The following is a 20637-nucleotide window of genomic DNA, read 5'->3' on the forward strand; positions in this document are numbered from 1 at the left end:
TTGGTATTTTCCAAAGAGGCTCCAAGGAGGGTCTTACAGTATTAACTAACTATTACCTAGTATTAACTTAGGTTAACACATCTTAAGTTAAATACAGGACAATTGGGGACAGAGGAGAAAAAGTATTGACTATACACATACAAATATTAAGGTACAGAACAAATATTCATAAATACTAGAGTTTTCATTCTATAACTGGTCATGAGGTCATACGGGCATTTATAATTTTCTTCTATTGTCTACTACATATTCCATTTGCCCTCAGCAATCATCTCATCTGCTTGTTATTCCTTGGCTGGTATGCTGACTCTAACCACTGCCATTAGCAGCCCTGTCTGTACTGGACTGTTTTCATATTGTTAACTTTTATCATCGGTCATGGAAGTACTAAGAAGCACTCCAGATGTTCTCCTGCATTCCACACATACTCCTCTTCACCCTCACTGCATAGCAGCAACCCAATTTCCACTCGGGAGTCAGGCTCGATCACCCTAACCAATCCAGTAATCTTTTGCTTTGCCTATCAATTCACTGGCATGAGAAAGGTCAGGTGTTCAACTTCCAGTTCAATAGGACCAATACTGCTTTTCCCAGTAAAAGCATTCCTCTCTTTGGGAATAAGAACTCTAAACTAGTATACTCCAGAGTTGTGAGAAAGGAAGCAAAAATTTTGCTCGGAGTAATAGTGAGAGGAGTTCATTCACTCTATGTCAACCTCTTGAGTCCCTAAGTATGAATGCTAGCTACCAAAGAAATACCACCACACACTGGTGGCTGATTCACAGACTGGAACCACATCTTAGAAAACATTATCACAGCACTGCAAAGAACTGCCACCAGCTGGTGAAGTGAGTTTTCAAAGAACATTCCACTGTCCTATCAATTCAGCTGCTTCAGAGTAGTGGAGAACATGGTAAGATCAGGAATTCCATGAGCATGAGCCCAAGGCCACATTTCACCTGCTGTAAAATGAGTTGACTGGTCAAAAATAAGTGATATGAAATACCTGAGGAATGGTGCTATCTCAAGGATTCAGTGTCCGCTCTCTCCAACTGGCAAGGTGGTCATTCAGCAGCAGTGGTAGCCAGGCTGGTCTTGGTGAATGGAAGTCCATATTACTAAGCCTACATACAACCTCCAGCCTGCCACCTGACATCATTTTCATGAGCCCACTGAGCAAGGATAAAGACGGCTGGGGAAAGAGACTAGAATCCAAAGGTTATACCTTGTCCACTTGATTATGGAGATTCTTCTGTTGAGGTTACTCCTTGATGGGCATTCACAATGAATACAAATATCACCTGATATCCATTCAGAAGCATATCTATTCCCCATATTTCCAATTATGTTCTTTCCAGGTCCATAATGAATAAGCCCAACAATTGCTACTGCCATGAGTCAGAATGGATCTACATCTCTAACCATCTCTTTCCAGGCAAAATAAATAAGTAGGTGCATTGCTCAAAATTCCACTCATCAGGAGAATTTCCCTTCACCACTGCCCTTCTGGGTCACCCGAGTGTGGCTACAGTGTTATAAATATCCATCTTCAGATGGTACCAGCATATCTGTAAACACAGCCTAAGATTTTTCTTCTTCAGTCAACTGAAACTCCTCATGAGACCACAGATAATGAGTTAAGAGTGAAGAAGAAAGGGGCGCCTGGGTGGCTCAGTCTGGTTAAGCCTCCGGCTTCGGCTCAGGTCTGATCTCACGTTCGTGAGTTCGAACCCCGCGTCGGGCTCTGTGCTGACGGCTAGCTCAGAACCTGGAGCCTGCTTCCGATTCTGTATCTCCCTCTCTCTGACCCTCCCCCTTTCATGCTCTGTCTCTCTCTGTATCAAAAATAAATTAAAAAAAAAAAAAAAGAGTGAAGAAGCAAAGATGCTGGGGTATGAACCATAAGAAAAGGTATATATTCAGTAAAAAGCAGGTTACAAATGATTATGTTTTCTTAAGAGAAATATGTACATTTATAGATAAAAATATATCCAATCCAATATATTAATCCAATCCAATCCAATATATTAATATACCAATATATTAGAGTTATCTCTGAGTAAGGAAATATGGGTGATTTCTAATATTCTTTGTATTTTTTCTCTATCCAATTTTTTCAATGATCATACTTCAGTAATCAGAAAGATATTTTATTTATTCTTAAAGAATTCTCCATATGTAATCTTAATGGGGAAAAAACCCAGAATATATATCTTTGTATATACTGTGACCTAATTTTGTGTAGTATAATTAAATACCTATGCAAACTAACTCACCAGATACTGAGAAGAGATACATTACCATGTTAACAGATGGATTATAAATGATTTGTGTTTTCATCTTTATCCTTTTCTGGAATTTCCAAATGTTCTATAATTACCATGTAACATTTTTACTGCAACCAGCTTGCAAACAGCAGGAAACTAAAAGAAATGCTACTAATACCTGGCTACCACCCCCACCAAATAGGAGAACAGAAAGAACTCGAATCCTTGATAATACTAAGCTAAAGAATTAACCAACCTTGGGACAATCCTACCTTGGAATTTCCTGTGATATAAAATAATAAATGTTCCACATTGTTTAAGCCTGAGTTGTTCATTACCTACAGCCAAATGCCTCCTTAAAGATTTAATTTTTATCTGGGAGAGGGGCAGAGTGAGTTTCCAAAAACAGGTCTTGGTTATACTTGAAAGTAACAACTTAAACTAAAATTCCTAGTCACATAGACAAAAATCTATTAGGGTAACTCCAAAATTACCAAAGCCATTTTATAAACCAGTCCATTAATTTATGGCTGATTATGTTACTCATTAAATGTTATCTGAGGAGTCAGTCTAGTTTGCCCTTCCCACAAGGCAATTATATTTTACTGTGTATTAGTCTGCTCAGGCTGCCTTAACAAAATGTTGACTGGCTTCAACAACAGAAATTTATTTTCTAACAGCTCTAGAGGCTAGAAAATCCAAGATCAGCATTCTGTTTCTGGTGAGAAGACTCTTCCTGGCTTACAGAGGACCAACTTTCCATTATGTCCTCACATGGTAAAGAGAGGCTGATCTCTGGTGTCTCTTCCTCTTTTAAAAGGATCCCAGGTCTATCAGAGCTACCCCCTACAATCTCACTTAATCTTAATAAACTCCTTGAAGGCCCTATCTCTAATACAGTCACAAGGTGGGGTGAGGGTTGGGACTTCAACATATAAATTTCGGGCGAGGGGCCATAATCCAATTCCTCAAACATCAGAAAACAGAGCAATCTCACAAATACCCAGAATATACTTGAAAGTGTATTTATCTTGAGAGGGAAAGAAAGAGAAGGAGACAGCGCATGCAAAAGCTGGGGAGAGGTAGAGAGGCAATCGCAAGCAGGCTCCACACTATCAGCACAGAGTCAGATGCTGGACTCGAAGCCATGAACCGTGAAATCAGGACCCAAGCCAAAATCAAGAGTTGGACACTTAACCAACTAAGCCACCCCAGGAGCTCCCAAAATATACTCTTGATAATAATACTATTAACAGCTATATATTTATGTTCCAAAGCACGTCCACACTGAACTAAGCAGACTCCCTGGTTTCAAAGATAAGGACACTATATAAAGCTCAGAGATACTAATCTGTCCAAAGATCCTCTAACTAGTAAATGGTGGAGCTAGGACTAGAACCCAGGTCTGCATCTTAGTCCAGTGGTCTTTACACAGCTCTCCCTTGTCATATGTACTTAAGGGACTGAAGTTTTATTTAACCTAATATTCTGAACTGAAGCAGCTTCAGGGTCAGAAAGAGGAAGGGCAAGTAGCAAAAGAGTTCAAAGCACGAATGTAATGAGCAACAAGAACATCAGCTTGGAGGTGAGCAAGCTTCATTAGTCAGCAAGCCCAGTGGGGGAAATACACCACAAGACTAGAGAAAACCTACGGCCCTTGAGGAATTTGGAATTCACCGTGAGGCTAAGGGGATTCACTCAAGGATTTTCAAGAAAAGGCATGAACTAGTTTTTCGTTTTAGAAAGAGGACTTCAGCTGCAATTTTATAAAGTAGACTGGGAAAATGAAGAGAAGACAAGAATGGAGACAGGAATTCTACTGTAGTACATACTCTGTACCATACACAAGAAAGGCACCTTTATGTAATATATCCCACTTACAAAAACTTACAATGAGGAAAAAGAAACTTAGTGATGTTAAGTAATCTGCCCAAAGTACCACTGCTACGAAGGAACAGTCTCCAAAAGCCATGGTCTTCCACTATACCACACTGCCTCCCAGTCTGTAATTCTAAGAGTGAAGAAAACACAACTCTAATGTGTCAGAGTGAAACTACTAAAGTAGTTCCCCTAATATGAACCAGTCCAAGTCATCATTAACTAATCTATATACCAAATGCATTCTAATTAACTGAAAGAGAGTGAGAAAACTGAGTTTCTCAGAGTAGCTGAGAATATTTTTAATCTACAAAACACTGCTGTGTATAGAAGTTCATAAATGAGAGAAACAAAAATTAAACATTTAACACTTTTGTAAGTTATTCCTCACTAAAGTAACAAATTCACATCTCTAATTCATGCTCAAATAAATGTGATTCTTTTAGGAAATTACTTAAGGACTATAATGCATTGTTTTACAAACTATTAGGTAAAGTGGTGGTTAATACTGTCACAATCAGTACCACCCTTAATTAACTGACTTGAGAATAACAAAGTACTTCTGCTTTAAAAAAAAAAAAAAAGATTCTATAAATAACAAAAGTACCTTGTTCTACCACTGACTCTGCCTATTTCCTCACTTATACTAGCCTGCAGAAGTCTCCATCCTAGTGACTCATTAACCACATTTTCCAAACCAAAAATCAGGACCAGTAGGATACTGCCTAACAACCTTTATTTACTGGGATTTCTTAATCTGTAATAAAAAAGTATGACATCTATAAAAGTATAAGAATCAATTAATAAATCTTTACTAAAATAAAGTGAATTTTATAAGTTATAGTCATGCCAAAAAAACAGATGTAGAATCATTCATGTAGCTATTCCAAAAAATTTTGAGATATGAACAGAGGGATGTTCTATTCACATACATCAGAAAAAGGCAAAACAGGAAGAAATACTTTATTAATAAATTACCACATGCTGAATCCAAACCAAATAATTTAACCAATTAGAAATCAAAATGCCAATTAAGGGGTACAACAGCAATAAAAGAAAGCTATGTAACAAAATACGAAAATATGCACAAGATCTATATGGAGAAAACTATAAAACTCTGATGAAAAGAATCAAAGAACTAAAAATGAAGAGATCGTTTCATGATGATGAAGAGGAAGACTCAACATTATTAAAATGTCACTTATTCCCAACTTGACCTATTCAATGCAATCCCAATCAAAATCTTAGCAAGTTATTCTGTGAATACTGACAGACTCTAAAGTTCACACGGAAAGGTGCTATCACCAAGACAGCCAAAAAAGATATTCCCCAACAAATCCACTTTCAGTCACAACAATCTGGCATCCATCTACAACAAAAGTGCCTTTGTGGGAGCTAAGAGATCCAGAGAAGAGATGGTGAAACCCTAGTGCAGTCCAAGAGTGAGGAGAGCTGTTCTAAGAAGACAGGCCAGCACCTAGGCAGCTGACTTGAATGTGGTTTTGGCTACTGACTCAGAATCAGCTCCGTAACAGAGGACTGACTTGGTTGTAGCCCCATTTAGCTTTGGTCCAGACACTAGCACAGATGCCAAGAGACCTGGAAGGGCTCTCATCCACCCATGCATCAGGTAACAGACACACAGACAAGGGGTCTGGATGTGGACCCTGAAGTGGCCCATGAACCAGCGCTCCAGCTTCTCACAGCTGCAGTCTACGAGCCCCTGAAGAACACGAATTTAGACACTCACTCACAGTTAAGAGAACCTCTGTGGAAGTCCAGGAGTCCGTTAGAAAAGTTCCTGCACAGGGTGCCTGGATGGCTCAGTCAGTTGGGCATCCAACTTCGGCTTAGGTCATGATCTCACGGTCGGTTCGTGGGTTCGGGCCCCACGTCAGGCTCTGTGCTGACAGCTAGCTCAGAGCCTGGAACCTGTCTTCAGATTCTGTCTCCCTCTCTCTTTCTGACCCTCCCCTGCTCAAGCTGTCTCTCTCTCTCTCTCTCTCTCTCTCTCTCTCTCTCTCAAAAATAAATAAAAAACATTAAAAAAAATTTTTTTTTAAATTCCTGAACGGAACTGGAAAAAAAATCTGAAAGAAGAGGAACAGTTTGAATTTACCCATGTTACCCTTTCTCCAAGACAGCTCCAGCACAGCTCAGTGCCAAGAGAGCCCTTCTCAGCCCATGATTTCTCCTCTGAGGTAAACTTGAGACTGTGTGAGGGAGTACCTGACTTCCCCAGATGTGTGACACTGCCAGAGAAGCCCATCTTTCCAGCCCCACCCAGCATACTAAGCTGTGAGCTGCATTACTAGGGGGCAGTGGGCAGCTAGCAGACCAGCAGGCAGATCGCAGAACAGAAGGCCCACCTGTGACCTGCTAGGGACACACTGCCTGTGGACCCTCCCCAAACTGGCCCACAGGCAGGGTGTCCCACATGCCTGACCCACACACGCCTCCACCTCATAACTGGTGAGCACACACAGAAAGTCAACCCAAATCATCAGGCCTGAGAGACATCATTAACATGGGCATGTAAGCACCATCTATGGGAAAGCCAAGTAGGTACTTTGTAGAATCAAAAACGAATACAGAGCTTAAGAATTCTGCCACAAAAAGAAGCAAATTTGGAGCAGACATAGCCATAGAAGACTGGTGAAGGCCTCAAAATCCCTAACAGAGCCGACAGAAGACAGTTCTGTCCTGAAGTCAGTCATTAAGGACTAGAGGAGAGGAGACTGCTATTTGAATGTGAAGACAACAACATAAGAATTCAAGGAAAAGATACATCAAAGGCTCACAATAATTTTCTAATAAACAAACCCAAAGACATTAAGTTCTATGATTTACCAGATAAAGAATTCAAGAGAGAGGCACCTGGGTAGCTCAGTAAGTTAAGCATCTGACTCTTAACTTTAGCTCAGACCATGATCTTGCAGTTCATGGGTTCGAGCCCCACGCTGGGCTCTGTATTGACAGTGAGGAGCCTGCTTGGGATTCTGTCTCTCCCCCTCTAACTGCCCAACCCCCTACCCCATGCGCGCTCTCTTTCATTCTCAAGGTAAATAAACTTAAAAAAAAAAAAAAGAATTCAAAATAGCCATTTCAGGAAGCTCAATGAACTAAAAGAAAACAAAGATAATTTAACAAAATTGCATAAATAGACAAACAAAATGAGAAGTTTAGTGGAGAGTAAATAATAACAAAGAAACAGAAATTCTGAGCCAAAGAGTAAAATAGAAAATGCAATGGAGATGATCAACAGAAGAATAGATCAATCAGAAGAAAGATCTGTGAAGAGGAAACAGACACTTTGAAATTATCCAGTCAGTCCCTGTAGAACGAGAAAAGGCCCATGTATGTAATTCTGGGATAGCATAAAAAAAAACAATTTGTGACTATTGGAATCTACAAGACAAGATGGCCTAATTAGGAAGGCAGAAAAGTTGTTTTGGTTTTGTTTTTTTTTTCTTAATTTTGAGAGACCACACGTGAGCATAAGAGAGGGACAGAAGGAGATTTTAAAAAATTAAGTTTACTTATTTATTTTCAGAAAGAGAGCACATGCAGGTGGGAAAAGAGCAGAGAGAGAGAGGGAGAAGAAGGCTCCACACTGTCAGCACAGAGCCAAATGTGGGCCTTGAACACACAAATTATGAGATCTGACTTGAGCCAAAATCAAGAGACCCTTGGTGCGCCTGGGTGGCTCAGTCAGTTAAGCACCGGGCTTTGGCTCAAGTCATGATCTTGAACCCCCGCTCGGGCTCTGTGCTGATAGCTCAGATTTAGATTCTAGCTCTCTTTCTCCACCACTCCCATTTATGCTCATTCTCTCTCTCAAAAATAAACAAACATTAAGAAAAAAATTTTAATACATATATATAAGGAACTCCTACAACAGCAAGCAAGCCATGAAAGCAAATCAATGAATAATATGAATAATAAATACACCTGAAGAGTTTCCCAAAGAAGACATACAAATGGCCAACAGGTACATGAAAAGATGTTCAACATCACTAATCACCAGAAAAATCCAAGTCAGAGATACCTGACTAGCTCAGTCAGAAGAGCATGAGACTCTTGATTTCAGAGTTTATTTGTAGTATTTTATTGGTCGTGAGTTCAAGCCCCACACCGGGCATAGAGTTTACTTAAAATAAATTAATAAATTTATTTTTTTTTAAAGGGGGGGCGCCTGGGTGGCTCAGTCGGTTAAGTGTCCAATTCAGCTCACATCACAATCTGACGGTTCGTGGGTTCATGCCCCACGTCGGGCTCTGTGCTGACAGTTCGGAGCCTGGAGCCTACTTCAGATTCTGTGTCTCCCTCGCTCTCTGCCCCTCCCCCACTCATGCTCTGTGTCTGTCTCAATAATAAATAAACATAAAAAATTTTTTTTAATTTTTTAAAGAACAAAAAATGTAGGAAATACCTTAAAAAATAAAAATGCAAATCAAACCTATAATGAGATATCACTTCACATCTGTCAGAATGGCTATCATCAAAAAGAAAAGATATAACAAGTGTTGGTAAGGATGTGGAGGAAAGGGAAACCTTGTGCCTAGTTGGTAGGATGTAAACTGGTGCAGTCACATGGAAAACAGTATGGAGTTTCCTGAAAAAAAAAATAAAATAAAAACAGAACTACTATATGATCCAGAAATCCCATTGTTAGGTATATTTCCAAAGGAAATGAAACCAGGTATCTTGCTTAGATACCTGCACTCCTATGTTCACTACAGCATTATACCTAATAGCCAGGATATGGAAACAAACTAAAGTGTCCATCTACAGATGAATAGAGATGTGGCACATACAAACACCCACACAGAAATATTTCCAGCCATGAAAAATAGGGAATCCTGCCATTTGTGACAAAGTGGAATTAAAAAAAAAAAGCCAAAACTCATAAAAACAGAGAGTTTATGGCGGTTGCTAAGGGTGGTGTGGGAGAAATGGGGAGATGTTGATGAAAGGTACAAACTTCCAGTTATGAGATGAGTTAAGTCCTGGGAATCTAAGGTACAGCATGGTAAAAACAGTGATTAACAATACCGTACTATATATCTGAAAAAGTGCTAGGAGTAGGTCATAAAGGCTCTTACCACAAAACAAAGTAGTAAATATGTGAGATGATGGAGGTGTTAACTAACTCTATTACGGTCATCAGTTTGTCATGTACACATGTATAAACTCATCACATTGTACGCCTCAAATTTACACAATGTTGCATGTCAATTAAATCTCAATGAACCTAGAAAAATTTTAATAAAGAAAATTTAGATGGAAGAGACAAAGACTCAAAATAGGCAATACGTATTTTGAGAACAAAGTTGGAGAACTGACACTACCCAATTCAAGACTTACTATAAAGCCACAGTAATCAGAACAGTGTGATACTGGCAGAAGAACATAAATACAAAAGAACAGAGAGTCCAGAAATAGATCCACATAAATACAGTTAATTGATCTTTGATAAGGGAGCAAAGACAACACAATGGAGCAAGAAAATCTTTTCAAAAAATGGTACTGCATGGGGCGCCTGGGTGGCTCAGTCGGTTGAGCATCCAGCTTCAGCTCAGGTCAAGATCTCACGGTTCGTGGGTTCAATCCCTGTGTCAAGCTCTGTGCTAAGAGCAACTTCAGAGCCTGGAGCCTGTCTTCTGATTCTGTGTCTCCCTCTCTCTCTGACCCTCGCCTGCTCTCACGGTCTCTCTCTCTCTCTCTCAAAAAGAAATAAAAAACATTAAAAAAAAAAAAAGGTGCTGGAACACATGGATATCCATATGCAAAAAAAATGAATCTAAACAAAGACCTGATATCCTTCACAACAATTTATCACAGTCCTGGGGCGCCTGAGTGGCTCAGCCGATTAAGCATCCAACTTCAGCTTGGGTCATGATCTCACAGTTCGCAGATTTAAGCTCCGCGCAGGGCTCTGTGCTAACAGCGTGAGCCCACTTTGGACTCTGTCCCCACTGCCCCTTTCCCACTCACTTGTTCTCTCTCAAAAATTAATAAACATAAAAATAAATTTACAGTCCTACTTAAATGTAAAATCCAAAACTATAAAGCTCCTAGAAGATAACAGAGAAGGAAATCTAAATGACCTCGGGTTTGGAGGTAACTTTTTCTTTCAAGTTTTTTTTATTTATTTATTTATTTATTTATTTATTTTGAGAGAGAGAGAGAGAGAGAGAGAGAGAGAGAGGGAGGGAGGGAGAGAAACCCAAGCAGGCTCCATGCTGTGCTCTCAGCACAAAGCCCCAAGAAGGGCCTGATCTCATAACCTGAGCTGAAACCAAGAGTCAGATGCTTAATCAACCTAGCCACCCTGGAGCTTAACAGCAATGACTTTTTAGATACAACAATAATGACATAATCTATTAAAAAATTAATAAGTTAGACTTCATTAAAATTAAAATTTTCTTGCAGTGCCTGGGTGGCTCAGTTGGTTAAGCATCCAACTTCAGCTCAGGTCATGATCTTGCAGTTCGTGAGTTGGAGACCCACATCAGGCTCTGTGCGGACAGCTCAGAGCCTGGTGCTGCTTCAGCTTGTGTCTCCCTCTCTCTCTGTCTCTCCCCCACTCATGCTCTGCCTCTCTCTCTCAAAAATAAATAATAAAACATTAAACATTTTTTAAAAATCCTTTAAAAGATAATAAAATTAAATTAAAATTTTCTTAAAAATTAAATTAAATATTTCTACCCACAAAAGACACTGTCAAGAGAAGGAAAAGACAAGACGCAGAATGGAAGAAAATATTTGCAAAACACACTTGATAATAATTATCATCCAAAAAATACAAAGAACTCCTAAAATTCAACACTAAGAAAACAATCCAATTAAAAATGGGTCAAAGACCTTTCAGACACCTCATCAAAGAAAATACACAGATAATAAGTGTATGAAAATACACTCCCCATCATATGTCATGCCGAACGCAAATTCAAACAAGCTACCACTACATACTAAAATGGCCAAAATCCAGAACACTGATAACATCAAATGCTGATAAAGATATGGAGCAACTAGAACTTTCATTCATTGATGGTGGGAATGCAAAATGGTACAGCACAGCCACTTGGAACTAAAAACTTAGGTGCACATAAAAACCTGCACAAAACTGTTTATAGCAGCTGTTACTCATAACTTTCAAAACCAAGACGTCCTTCAGTGGGTGAATGGATAAATAAAGTAGTACATGCAAACAATGCACTATTATTCAGTGCTAAAAACAAATAAGCTATCAAGATAGGAAAGGGCACAGAGAAACCTTAAATGCATATTACTGTGTGAAAGAAGCTAATCTGAAAAGGCTATATACCATATGATTCTAACTACTATATGATATTCTTGAAAAAGCAGACCTATGGAGGCAGTAAAAAGATCACTAACTGCATGGGGTTAGAATAGAGGATGAGTAAGTGAAGCACAGAGGACTTTTAGGGCAGTGCAACTACTGTGTATGATACTAGAATGGTGGACAGCTGTCATTATGTATTTGTCAAAACCCAGAGAAAGTACAACACCAAGAGTTAACAGTAAACTATGGAAATTAGTAAATTAAAGACTCTGGGTGATAATGACGAGTCAATGTAGGTTCATTAACTGTAACAAGCAAACCATCCTGGTGAGGGATGTTAATAATGCAGGAGGTTATGCATGTGTAGGGGTGGAAAGTATATGGGAAATCTCTGTACCTTCCACTCAGTTTTACTATGAACTTAAAACTACTCTAAAGAAGTCAGAAGGAAGAAAGGATGGAAGGAAGGGAGGGAGGGAGGAAGGAGTCCATATCGGTCAGTATGTTTCTTCAAACAGTTTAACTAAGTTCAGGCTGTAGAATAGGGATCTACAAACTATGACCCTCAGGCTAAAAACTTGATCCTGGAGGCACCTGGGTGGCTCAGTCATTTAAGTGTCCAACTTTTGGTTGGGGCTCAGGTCATGATATCATAGTTTGTGAGTTCAAGCTCCACATAAGGCTCTGTGCTGACAGTGTGGAGCCTGCTTGGGATTCTCTCTCTCCCTCTCTTTCTGTCCCTCCCCTGCTCACTCTCTCTCAAAATAAATACATTAACTAAAAAAAATTTTTTTAATAAATAGATACTTGCTCCTGTTTTTGTAAACAAAGTTTTATTAGAACACCGTCATATCTATTAGTTTACGTATCATATACAACTTTATCACAAATGCAGAGTTGAATAGTTATGACAGATCATACAGCTTGCAATGTCTAAAATCATTACTATGTGGCCCTTTGCTGAAAACATCCTGCTCCAGAATGAGCGATTCTCAACCCTAGGGGGATATCAACACCTCTCGGTGAGACTTTTTTTTTTTTTTTTTTTTTAAATCCTGAGGCCTGGACTTGATCTAACCCTCATTTCCCCCTAAAAGATTATAATTTCATGCTTGCTTCAACAGCACATATACTGAAATAGGACCAATACAGAGAAGATTAGCATGGCCCCTGCACAAGGATGATGCGCAAATTTGTGAAGCAATCGTATTTTTTTCTAAGGAAACATGTCATGTAGTTTGTTTAAAAATAAAATGCATTTGGGGCGCCTGGGTGGCTCAGTCGGTTAAGCCTCCGACTTCGGCTCAGGTCAGATCTCACGTTCGTGGGTTCGAGCCCCGCGTCAGGCTCTGTGCTAACAGCTAGCTCAGAGCCTGGAGCCTGCTTCCAGTTCTGTGTCTCCTTCTCTCTCTGCCCCTCCCCCTCTCATGCTCTCTCTCTGTATTAAAAATAAATAAAACATTAAAAAATTTAAAAATAAATAAATAAATAAAATGCATTTAAATTCAAAAAAAGAGTATAATTTCATTGGTCTGGGATAAGGTCATTAGCAATAACTGTATCAGTACAAAAAGTGTGTATAAAACAGCAAAATATATGAGATAAAAGTCAGGATATCCATTAATATTAAGGCAGGATGTTAATACACAGATCAGACACCACACAGTACTAATTAACTGGAGCCATAGTTTGGCTCTGATCTCCATGAAACCACAAAGATTAAAAAAAAAAAAAAAAAAACAAGATCATTATATGATTTATAGTATTCACAAAGTCAAAACATCTTGGTGGAAAGCAAATTTTTTTCTAGGACTTCTAACTGTAAAAGTAATGTTTTATTTCAATTCTTCTCAGTGATGTAAATATTTATTCCTCCTCTCACCTTAAACCATCTCACCTCTTCACTCCAAATCAAGTGGAGGCGCCTGGATGGCTCAGTTGGTTGAAGAGTACCACTCGATTTCGGCTGAGGTCATGGTTCATAGAATCGAGGCCCATGTAAGGCTCTGCACTGGCAGCACGGAGCCCGCCTGGATTTTTCTCTCCCTCTTTCTCTGTCCCTCCCCTATGTGTGCTCTCTCTCTCAAAATAAATAAACATTTTTTAAAAATCAAAGGAGGGGCACCTGGGTGGCTCAGTTGGTTAAGCATCCGACTTCAGCTCAGGTCATGATCTTGCCGGTCCCAAGTTCAAGCCCTGCATCAAGCTCTGGGCTTGACAGCTCAGAGCCTAGACCCTATTTCAGATTCTCATCTCCCTCTCTGCCCTCCCCCCCACCCAAAAAATAAACAAACATTAAAAAAATAAAAATTTTTTAAAAATCAAAGCAAAACGAAACAAAAACCCAGGATTTTCATACAGATAGCACCATGCAGCGTTTCTTCCTTTTTTTTTTTTTAATTTTTTGGTTTGTTTTGGGTGGGGGGGAAGTGAGGAACAAGGATGAGTGGAAGAAATGCACAACTGAATTGGAGATAAATGGCTCTATATTCCACAGATATTAATAAACACTAATATAACAAATCCACTAATGCAAACAGTTCATACAAAAATGATTCATTTAGACCTATAAATTAACTCTGCTGCATATTCATTGGTTTCTGATGACTATGTCAAAGGTGTCTAGACAAAGTAACAGAATACGTATTGGGACATAACAAAAGCACAATTTCATCTTATCAGTATTAAATTTAAAATACAGTTTGTTTTCGGGGCGCCTGGGTGGCTCAGTCGGTTAAGTGTCCAGCTTCAGCTCAGGTCAGATCTCACGGTTCGTGGGTGGGTTCGAGCCCCGCGTAGGGCTCTGTGCTGACAGCTAGCTCAGAGCCTGGAGCCTGTTTCGGATTCTGTATCTCCCTCTTTCTCTGCCCCTCCCCTGCTCGCACTGTCTCTCTCTGTCTCTCAAAAATAAATAAAAAGCATTAAAAAAAAATTTTAAATACAGTTTGTTTTCAAATGTGGGAAACACTGCACTGATTACCTACAGTTTAATGACAGTGGTCTGGCTGGTTTTTGACTGAGATCTCATCTCAACTACCCTCCCCTACATCTGACACCGTCAAAAGCAAACTACATGTAGCTCTCCCAAATATGCCTTGGTAACACACGCCGTTCCTACTGCCTACCTCCCTTGCCTCCCAACCTCCCCTGCCCCTTAACTCTTTACTCAGTTAAACTTAGTCTTTATGAGAAGTCTTCCCTATAACCCCTACAACACTGCACTGTTCTTCAGAAGTCTCTCTCAAAGTTTTTTTTTTTAAAGGGACAATTCTCAATCTACATAAAAGTCACACATGTTTTGAAAGTATTTATAAAAAGGTCCTAAGTGTCTAAAACTGTCAACATCTATATTACAGAAGATTAGAACAGAACATCAAAATTAACATTAGGAGAAACCTGCATTACAACCTCCTGCTATCATCCTATAGAGCCAGAGACCTTGGAGTCCTTTTCCTCTCTTTCTTCCCTCTCCTAGCTTCTGCCCACACAGCCAGCTAACAGTCAAGCCTTATTCTCCAACCCACTGCTCTGTCAATCAATTTAACTGTGGAGGAGTACAACCTGGGAAGTGTCGGAACCAACTGTGTACTAACAGCTGAAAAGAGAAGGTCTATAGATTCACTTCTGTGACTGCAAATTGCCTCCTGTAGGCGTATTAGCTTTATGCTAGAGGAGAACTGCTACAGGTAAAATCAGTTGTCTTTGAGTTCTTTCTCCCTTTTCCTATCTACCCATCTCTCTCCTTCACCAAGACTTCCTGATGCTTGCATTTATTTCTTCCTTTTCAATCTTGTATATACAACTCTATCAATTCCAGAAATATTCTTTGCATCTGGACAAATACAAATCCTCTAACTAGTCATGTGGCCTTCAGTCTGTCTCTTCACTAACCCATCCTGCAACAATGCCAGATGCATCTTCCTAAATTACCTCATTCTTCGAGTAAAAAGTGGAAGGATACAAAACAAACTTGACAACAATTTGAATAGGAACATGGGTAGAAGAAAGGAGAATTTTAGGTTTTGTCTTTAATACAATAGTATTATTTGCATCTTTTATAGGAATGCATTCAATATCTAGATGCTCTTTAAAAAAAAAATTTAGAAGCCAAAAACAAAACAATACTGCCTGACATTTTTTCTTTCCACAAGCAAAATTCTAGTGATTGCCAAAAATAAAATTGAAAACCTTTCGAAAATAACATTTTATTCCATACAGAATATTTCCTTACTTAAATGGAAGTACTAAAGATCAATTTTCTCCTCCCTAAATTTAAGAATTCTATTTAATCTGTTTAATCTCCTATTTAACATATATATATCACATATAATAGACATCACAAACATCACATCACAGTACTTACCATAGCCTTTCATAAAGACAGTAAATATTTGTTGAATATCAAGCAACTATTTATGAACTACTTCTAGAACATCCCTTTAGCCTCAAACACTCCTTTTTCTAGAAAAAAAAATAATAAGTAGTCACAGGCTACCACACTGATTCCAGGCACCAGAGATTTTAGATACTTCACTACCATTTGCTACCATCAACTCTAAACTAGCCTCCCCCCCCTCCCCAATCTCTTCTTGGGCTCCTTCCAATCCATACACAAGCCTCCTCCCAATCTGATCTCCACTCTTAACATGAGTAATCTTTTTTAAAAGTAAAAATGATAACGTCATCTCATTGCTTAAAACTTTCAGTATCTTCTCATCAGCCTCATAAAAAAGACCAACTCTCTGCTCACTATACACACTCTAAAGCACACACAGGTCTGTATCTTGTTCAAAATCACTCTGCTCTCGCTCACCTTTTGGCATATATATATATATGTATATTTGTTCCCTCTGGTAAGCACATTGTTTTTCCTTCCCTCAACAGTTTTTGCCTGACATATAATCACTCTTCGAATCTCAACTCTAACATTATTTCTTTGACACACCAAGCTAGGTGTGGGCATCTTTTTATCATTTTAAAATTAGTATTTCACACTGCTGCATAAAAATCATGTAATTTGAACAACTTCCTATTTAATAAATATTCCAACATATTACAAAATTTTCAGCCTCTCACTTGACCTCCTGAACTGAAACAACTTTTTCTTCCATTTTTTTCTTTATCACAGTCAAACCTCCCATGGTCATCACTAGTAATTACACCAATTTCAAAAATCCCACATTCGAAACACACAACTTCCATCTCTTCAATTTACTTACTCTAGGACCTCAACTTCAACTATGCTTTCACACCAGAGGATTTCCCACCCATTAATCCCCCATTTTTCACTATCCATGTCCCAACCAACATGTGCTGTTAAGTATAAAATGTATCAGATTCCAAAGACTGAGCACAAAAAAAAAAAAAAAAAAGTAAAATATCCCTTTAACTACGCTGGCTCTTTATTATAATAATTGTATTTTGGATGTGCTGGGTTATTAATTTCAAACTGTTTCTTCAGAGTGTTTCTAATGTGGCTATTAGAAAAATTTTTAATTAGGTATGTTCCTCACATTATATTTCTGTGAGACAGTGCTAATCTATTCTGTGATGACTCTTAAATGTTGATCTCCAAACTTTCTTTCCTAAGCTCCAGAATGACCATCTGGCCTATTTGGTTGTCTAATTGCTATCTCATACTTAACAACCAGCATTCCTGATATACACCCACACATGTACTATGATCTACTGGCATACTTAGAAAAAATATTTGACTAGGAGTCATCCTTAGATTCCTTTCTTCTTTTTTTTATTACATTTATTAATATATGAGTGAGACAGAGCCTGAGTGGGGGAGGGGCAGAGAGACGAGGAGACACAGAATGTGAAGCAGGTTCCAGGCTCTGGGCAAGCATTCAGCACAGAATCCAATGCAGGGCTCGAACCCAAAAACCATGAGATCGTGAACAGAGCCGAAGTCAGACACTTAACTGACTGAGCCACCCAGGTGCCCCGGATTCCTCTTTCCTTCATACCCTACATTCAATCCACCAGTAAGTCCTGTTCAGCTCTGCCTTAAAAATATTCAAGCTCTTTAGGGCACCTGGGTGGTTCAATTGGTTAAGCTTCTAACTCTCAATTTCAGCTCAGGTCATGATGTCAACGGTTCTGAGTCTGAGCCCCGCATCGAGCTACTGCTTCGGGGTTTCCCTCTCCCTCTCTCTCTGCCCCTTCTCTGCTTGATCGATCTTTCTCTCTCTCTCTCTCAAAATAAATAAACATTTAAAAAATTTTAATATATCCAAGTTCACCCCTCAATTTTCCACTACACCACTAAAGTACAAGCAATTCTCATTTCCTGCCTGGACTACAAGACCCTCCCTGCTAGCTGATTCTGCTTTTGCATTCCCTTCCATATGTTTTACACTCAGTGGCCTGAATGATTCATTTACAAAGTAAATCAAGGGGTGCTGGATGACTCCGTTGGTTAAGCATCCAACTTTGGCTCAGGTCATGATTTCACAGTTCACGAGGTGAGCCCTGCATCAACTGTGTGATGCTTCAGATCCTGCTTCAGATACTCGGTCCCCCTCTCTCTCTCTGCCCCTTCCCTGCTCGAGCTTTCTCAAAAATACATATTTTTTTTTTAAATAGTAAATCAGGTACTCTAATGATAACTCATCACTTAGAATAAAACCAAACCTCTTTTCAAGATCATCCTATGCCCTGACAATCTCTCTTACCTTTCTTTTACCAGTTTCCCTCTTCCTAACTACCCTCTAGTCACATTACCCTTAGAAAGATTTTTCCCATCTTTCCTTTTCCTCAGCTCTTCACATGGAAGATACTGTATCTACTCTCTAGGTCTCAGCTCTAATATCACCCTCACAGAGTACCACTTCCTAACTTCCCTAAAGTCCTTCTTCTCAATTCAAATTTTTGTATCTTGTCACCCCATTTGTCTTTTTCTTTTTCTAGCCAAGTCAGAGTAATATTGGGTTTATTTGCTTTGTTGCATTTAACTTTTTTTTGAGCATAGTTGACATGCGGTGTTAATTTCAGGTGTACAACACAGTGAATCAAGAGAAGTCTATATACATCAAGCAATATTCACCACAGTACAGTGTAGATACCGTCTGTCACACTATTACAGTTTCATTGACTCCATTCCCTATGCTGTGCCTTTTATTCCCATGACTTATTAATCCCATAACTGGAAGTCTATCTCTCCCACTCGCTTTCATCCATTTTGCCCATCCCTCCTCTTCCCTCTGACAACCATCAGTTTGTTTCATGTGTTCATAAGTCTGATGTCGCTTTTTGTTTATTCATTTGTTTTACTTTTTTAGTATTCCACATATGAGCTAAATCTTATGGTATTTGTCTTTCTTGGTCCAAATTGTTTTCACTTAGCATCACACCCTCTAGGTCCATCCACATTGCCACAAATGGCAAATTCGCACCCCTTTTCATGGCTGAGTAATACTCCATTGTACATATATACCACATCTTCCTTACGCATATGTCTGTCAATGAACACTGAAATTGCTTCTGGATTTTGGTTATTGCAAATACTGTTGCAATAAACACAGGCGTATATATATCATTTCAAATTAGTGTTATCATTTTCTTTGGGTAAATACCCGGTAATACAATTATTGGATTACCTGGCATTTCTATTTTAAATTTTTTGAGGAACATCCATAACTATTTTCCACGATGGTTGTACCAATGTACATTCCCACCAACAGTGCACAGGGTTCCTTTTTCTCCATATCCTCACCAGCATTTGTTATTTCTTGTCTTTTGTGACTTAAACCATTCTGACAGGTTTAAGGTGATAGCTCACTGCAGTTTTGATTTGCATTTCCCTGATGATTAGTAATATTGATCATCTTTTCATGTGTCAATTGGCCATCTCTATGCCTTCTTTAGGAAAATAGCTATTCAGGTCCTCTGAAAACTTTGTTTTCCCATTTAATTTTCAAACAACACCCTTTGCTTTCTGAAACAGTCTTATTTTTTGGTGTTTACTGTCTGTCTCCTCATCTCTATAATGAAAACTTCTTAAGGGTAGGTAACTTGCCTTCTGATAATATCTCTTGAGACCTCGGAGTATGCCTGGCACATGGTAGGTATGCAAAAGATTTTCATCAAGTGAAGAGAAAATTAATAAATATAGTAATTTTTTCTGAACTACAAGACCTGACAAATGATAGTATACAGACTGAGAGGAACTAGTTTTCTAGTCAAAGATAATGACATTATGGGCACCTCAGTAGCTCAGTCAGTTGATTCATGATTCTGGTTCAGGTCATGATCCCAGGATTGTAGGATTGAGCCCTGGGTCAGGCTCTGTGCTAAGTGTGGAGCCTGCTTGAAATTCATATTCTCTCTCTCTCCCTCCCTCGTATTCTTTCTCTCTCTAAAATTAAGAAAAAAGAGAGAGAAAACAACATTTGCAAAGGCAGAAAAGAATGAAATTTCAAAAACTGAAAAGCAAATATGACTGGTAAGATGAGGGCAACGGGATGAATGCTGCAAGACTAGAAAGATGGGAGTCCATCCTATATAGGGGCCTCTTGGTCTCACTGTGGGATTGTATACTTAATGGGGAATCGCTAAAGGGGAGTGACATAATCAGATTTCTCTTTTAAATATACCACTCAAGGGGCGCCCAGGTGGCTCAATCAGTTAAGCATCCAACTCTGAATTTGGGCTCAGGTCATGATCCCAGGGTCATGGTATCAAGCCCCACATCGGGTTCCACACTGAGTGTGGAGCATACTTAAATTTCTCTTTCTTTCCCTCTGCCCCTCTTCTCTGCTTACGCTATCTCTCTAAAAGAAAAAAGAAATGAAAATACCACTCGAGCCACAATAAAGATAATGGGGATGTGACCAAGGGAAGATATGTCGTGATATAAAGACAATCAGAAGCTATAGCAGTTGTCTAAGCTTTACCAGGGGTGGTAGAGATGGAATAGGCAAATTTAAGAGATACTTCAGAAGAATTAACAGGACCAGTTACAGAGGAATTGGGAGAAGGGGGCAAGGAGGAATAATGGTGTCAAGAATGATGCCTAGGTTCTAGGGGCACCTGGGTGGCAGTTGAGCATCCAACTCTTGGTTTTGGCTCAAGTCATGATCCCAGAGTCATGGGATGTAGCCCTGCATGAAACCTGCTTAGGATTCTCCCTCTCCCCCACTCTGCTACTCTCTCGAAAAATAAAAATAGGGGCGC

The 20637-nt window shown here is 39.2% G+C and overlaps 1 protein-coding gene and 1 non-coding gene across 12 annotated transcripts in view; one reads left to right on the forward strand and one right to left on the reverse strand.

The window, feature by feature from the left end:
• ABI1 (abl interactor 1) overlaps positions 1-20637 on the reverse strand; it is a 102661-nt gene that overhangs the window by 70713 nt on the left and 11311 nt on the right. The window lies entirely within an intron of this gene.
• LOC115305793 lies at positions 12563-12669 on the forward strand. Its single transcript, XR_003914992.1, has one exon. It is a non-coding gene; the product is annotated as a U6 spliceosomal RNA (small nuclear RNA).

This window comes from Suricata suricatta, chromosome 10 (assembly GCF_006229205.1).
Source record: "Suricata suricatta isolate VVHF042 chromosome 10, meerkat_22Aug2017_6uvM2_HiC, whole genome shotgun sequence".
In the NCBI taxonomy this organism is placed as follows: domain Eukaryota; kingdom Metazoa; phylum Chordata; class Mammalia; order Carnivora; family Herpestidae; genus Suricata; species Suricata suricatta.